Raw genomic sequence first — 6,000 nt, forward strand, 5'->3', positions numbered from 1 at the left:
CTAACTTTCGGCGATTATCAAAAGATTCTATTGCTATTCTAATGAGGTCCTTTGTCAAGAGAAATTCGTAGAAGCGACCAAAATATTCGATTGAAGCAAAGTTTCATTCCGAAATAGACGAGTGTTTGTCTCATTTTATTTATATAGATTTTATTAACAGTTTTAACTCATCTTTTAGAACTCTCAGTTTTTCATCTAAAAAGATGATTAGATTAGGTATATTTTGTTAATTTTATTTTTCGGTCAAGATAGAAGGTGCGTCATCTTCTTAAATGTATGTGCATCACCAGGTTTTGTTACTAAGACGTCGCGTCATCTTCGCTGAGAATCCGAGCGAAATTGGCGAAGCGGAAGCGCCTGGATAACGTGAGGTCTGGTCTTAACAGTTATGACAAAACTGTCGATTAGTAAAACCGACCGGCGACACGGAGGATGTCCAAGTCGTAAAAAGATACGGACCAACGGGAAAACGCATTCTGTTATTTGCAATATACATACAGACGCGGAAGGTTGATTGAGTTCAAAGCTGGGGAAGGCGGTGGAAAAGGTAGAGAGAGAGAGAGAGGTCGTGGTTCCTGCTGCGATAACGAAATAACCCGAATGACCGAAGACACGTAGACTCGTTAACCCTCGTGCTCGACGAACGGTAACGACGATGCAACTTCGACGTTAGGCACCGCTAATAATTCTGACGCCCAATGACGATCGAATGCACGGACGGAGATCAAGTTAATGACTGGATTCATCATCGGCGATAGTCGCCGTTCAGCGACTTGTCAAGCCGCACGGACACGGCCAAGAGGTCCTCGCAGGATTATACGGCGGCTGGACGCATTGATTTTAATTCTGTCATGCGTGTAATGGTGCTCGTATCACGCGACAATCGAGTGCGGGATTAGCACTCCAGCGAATTTGGAGTCAACTTTGCACCGACAAATTATTAATAGCTTGAGTGTTATAGGTAATGATGTTATAAGTAATTAAAAATAAAGGATTTTTACAAAAATCAAATGTTACGAATAAGAATAGACGATTGAAAGCAGCAGCTCGTCATTTATTCTCATTCAATAATAAATGGACCTTAATTTTATTGTGCTATTCGAAACAATCATCTGTGGTTAATTTCAAGAAAAAGCTTTGATTGACGTTAATCAACCTGACTCGCGAAATAACAGGTATTTTTGGTACTCGGTCGTGTTGGATAATCGATTCCGTTTTTCCACGTAACGCCGCGATAAACAGTTAGCTTCCCAGAGATATGAGGGTCGAACATATTTGTTGAAGCGTGACTGTCGTCGATGGTCTCTCGAGCCTCGACATATCTTTACTCCACCGCGTGGACTATTTCGAAGAGATCGATACTCGTGCTCTTTAAGAGGGCACGACTTCCAGAAGCCGTCCGGGGTGTGGGACCGGTATTGTTTCTGGCGAGTCGCCAGGAGTCAGGAGGCGCCTACTTTCCGTCAATCCGTGACCCATCGCGCCGTTTCTCGAATAACAATACCTCGCTCATTATTCGTCTAGTGAGCCTGGTCGGTGTACGGATCAGTGCCGCGAACGAGCTGCGTTCACCGGGGAAGACTTTCCACTTGTCTATAAAGTTTCTTCGCGAGTGATAAATTCCTACTTGACTCGGCGATCTTGGTTTCCGAGAAGTTCGAACGCACACAAAAAAATTCGCGACTGCGACCGTCACCGTTTGCGCGGTTTTGCAAGCTCGACTCGTTACGAAAACCTCGCTGATGAATGTCGCGGACATTCGCCGAAGGGTATAAGGCGAAACGCGCGCGTATATACGACTATAAACTCAGCATGACGCAGCGTTCGCCGTAGATTTGCGACAACAGGAATTTTCATCGTGTCGTTAAGGAAAGGAATTTATCACGGAAAATCTACGCGAGTCGGGACTCCGCGCGTTGTTATAACGGGACACGTATTTAAGTCTCCATTCACAGGACAGTCCTTGCCAACGGAATCGGCATCGGCACCGCGCGCGCACGGGTTTAACCTTCCGCGCCATTAGATTCCATTAAATTTCTTTGTCCTTCCCGGAACGCGCGCGCGTTGGCAAGCTAATGTAATTAAGGGGATAGTTTCGCTATTGCCTCGTTCGAGTATAGGCGATTTATATTAAATCGTGATTTTCCATCGATTGGATATTAACGTGATCTCCGTATCGTTATAGATATCTCGTATATTAACTACTGCCTTTATAATTTATTAGAGGTTTATTTTAATCAAATACATTTGGATCATTCTGAACTAACTGCAAATTTGTGTTAATTTATAACACATATCAAATTCTGAAATCGTCAAAGTAGCAATATCCAAGTTTTAAGCCGCGGTTTTTCGACTTTTGTCGAAACGTCTCAACGAACGTGCAACGGTAATGCGCGACTCATTATCACTGACGCGCCCATTGTTGCTCCAGACAAAAAGCAATCGGATGTCATTAATTCCGAAGTCAGTGCAGAGTCGCCACTTCATAAGCTTCGTAACGGGACACGCGTCTTAATACCCGCGGATGGGAAGAGGTAGCCCCTCGGTTGGAAAAAAAAGCGTCGGCTCTCCGCGAGACTTTAACCTCGAAGCCATAACCATTAGGTTCCATTAAATTCCACCGATCCTCTTGGAACACGCATGCACTACCGTAGTTAGAAGGTTCCCCTGGTACTGGCGGCGGGTCGGCGGCATTCCTCGTTCAACATCACCGTACATTGAGCGGACGTCGGGCCAGCCCCCCTCCCCCTTCCTCGCCCCTCTGACGTCCGTCCGTTCCGCGACCCGCTCCACGAGTTTATGGAATCGCGCGCGCGCGCGCGCGCGTAAACGCTCCGCGCGTAATCCATTGCGATCCGCGGTGCCAATTAAGCTCCCGCTCTATCTCGATAACAATAAGCTTCGTTTCAATTAGCAGGGGAGAACGATTTCCGCGCATGCCGTTCGATACGCCGTCGCTGCGCCATCACGCGCGGTGCCGCTTGCGCGCTTTGCCCATCCGCTGAACTTATGCGCTTAAATGCAGCCTACAATCCGGTAACGTGGATGGACGAGATAGATAGGGACGGTTGAGTTTAACTGAATTAATTAACGCTGATTGATGTTCTATCGATATGAGTATCACGTTGCGTATACAGTGGCTGCCAAAAGTTTCCGGTCAACATATAATTTTACAATATATATATTTTTTTAATAAACATGTTATGAGAGTAATTCCCAATTGCATCAACATTGTGAGTTTTATTGCTTATTTAAAATTGAAGATATTAACATTTTTTTATACGTGACACAATACATTTAACAATTTCAAATACAATAAATTATTAAGGTACTTAATAATTTATTGTATAACTAGGGCCAGACATTTTTGGCAGCCACTGTATATACAAAATTTTTATTGTCTTTAGAATTTCGAAAGAAGACTTTCAAATCAGTTAGGTATAGTATTTTTTATATACTTTAGAAATATTTTTTAATAATTACTATTAAAAATTTTTTATTTTTACTTGTCAATCGGTTTTACTCTTTCAACTTTACTTATTTTATTTCAAAGTCTGTACAAAAAAAATCCGAATCGTATATGTGAATTATATCTTCTAAATATCAGCTCTTGTTAAAATTACTGAAGAATTATTATTACTGTTATCAAAGTTATCGAGATGTGGTTTGATGGACGTCGCAATGTCAACATGTTCGTTACACGTTCACTATTATATGTAGCTGCAATGTGGCAATTGACATCTTTCCGACTGTTATTGCTTTTGCCATGAGTAATGGGTATCAATTTAACGAAGAATCTGATTTCATCGTGTCGGCTCTATTATATTATTAATTCCAAGAATATATCGATTCCCTTCAACGACTTCCCCGATGTCGGTCTCAATGAGGAAGCGGCGAACGAGTTTCGCGTAGGTGCGAACACGCAACGCTTGAGCCAGTTATGCAGCGGAATCGCTCGCTGTGGACGGTAAAATAGAGGGACAAGTATCGCGGACGGGGTTTACTTTACGCGCGGGGATGTACCGGGCGGCCGGCGATCGCCGTACGCGCAACGCTTCCGCGATCGCCGATCTCGCACGGCTGCCCCGTCTATCTTGGTCCCACGAACGCGGATGTGTCTCGCGATATAATTGCGACGAGAAGTGGAAGAGAAAGAGAAATCTACATCCTCCGAACGAGGCGACAAGATTCTACACGACAAGATTCTATTAAGATCTGAATGTAAGCAAGTAGAGTGACTGTTCACCACGCCATTTTAACGCCACAAAAGATATATTATCTTTTATATATATATATATATATATATATATATATATATACTTTGTTAAAGAGAGTTTCTCCACCGTTTCTGAAAAATATTAAGGTAGAATCCGTGAGATATATGCATCGTGTACGTAACGTAGACACACAGTTGTAGCACACACGATGTGCACTCTATTGTCGTCGTCGATCACACCGGCGACGACACTGGTTATACAATCCCGAGGATCCGCGACATGCAACTTCATCTATAGCCTCAGATGGTCCACGATAAGCTTCGTCGTCGACGAGGCAATCTACGGTCCCCGTTATCAAGGTGCGCGATTCCGAATGCTTTCAATAACCGCGCGGGGTCAATCGAGAATCAAGCGGTCATAACATTTCAATATCTTTACTTCAATGCCCGTTCGTTCCATTCAGTCGCAATGTATCTTCCAACGTTACGTTCCGACCGCCTGATAGAAATACCAACACGGCAGAGCATGGCGGAAGAGATTTAGTCGGGGGAGCAACATATTCTGCAGATTTTATTCATCGAGTCCGATTTCGGTGTTCTTCCGCGCGAATCTTCCTTTTTCTTTCGCGGAAATATTTTTTTTCTTGCAATACACGCGTATTCCACTCAAGCCATCATTTGCTTTTATTTACGGGTGATTTTGCACCATGGGTGATATTACGGTATTTCATTCTTCCGGCATAAAACAACGAGAAAATAATTATATTCGGAAAATGACTGTAATGACAGATGAAAAATAATCGGTGAGTCGAGCAAAGAGTAAAAGAAGAAAAATGCATGATGAAAGGAAGCATTATTAATGCACTACTAATGAATCCTTGTTCCCCGCTATAAAAGACCGCGAACGTTTGTTTTTGCGGGTTCGGGCTCTTTCTAAGTCGGCGAAACTACCGGGCGGCGGCCGTTCCCTCTCGTGGTGGGTGGTTCCTTGCGACTTCAACAGACCTTGACTTCGTGTGTCGCGCCGCTAGAAGAGTTTACGAGCCTTCGCCAGCCCGTCAAAGGCAGTAACACGACACTGATTACTATTTCACGAACTAAACTATACGAGACCACACGGCACTGCATTCATCCCGGACCCACGTGGCACCCTTTTTCTCGGATCTTCGTATCATTCTTTCCATCGTCTACGACTCCTCCGTCAGTATTCCGAATAAAACAAGATGTCCGACGAGCAGCCGACGAGAAGAGCCGCTCTGGGAATTCTCAGAGTATTGTGTTACGGCATTGTCTGACGGCATTTAATAATCCAGAACCTCGTTGGCAGAGAAACACCGTTAGATCACAAATTGTGTGTAACTACTATCATATATCCTCATACATTTAACAACGGCAGACAGAATTATTATCGAATAGGCATTTACACTCTCTATCTATTATAAATAACTCCTTTCTTTAGGCGATAAACAATAGAAAATCCGATATTTACTTAACAGTTGCTAATTTTGTTAATAAATTTGCATTTATATGCAAATAATAATAAAAAGTCCGAATGGAACTTTAGCGAATTAAAAGAAATTGCGTAGGTATCGCATATACGATTCAATATATATTACACTATAGGAAAAATGTTCTCTATGAACCAAAATTTTGGTTGAAATGTAGCAAACGAAACTTTTTAATTGGTATAAACAAATATTTTTTGTTATTTTGTTTAGTGGAGATATTTTTGAACAGCAACCAAATATTTTGTTTTATACAACAAAAAATTTAACTGTTTCATC

The sequence above is a fragment of the Wasmannia auropunctata genome, unplaced genomic scaffold (genome assembly GCF_000956235.1).
Source record: "Wasmannia auropunctata unplaced genomic scaffold, wasmannia.A_1.0 LD335888.1, whole genome shotgun sequence".
Classification (NCBI taxonomy): Eukaryota; Metazoa; Arthropoda; class Insecta; order Hymenoptera; family Formicidae; genus Wasmannia; species Wasmannia auropunctata.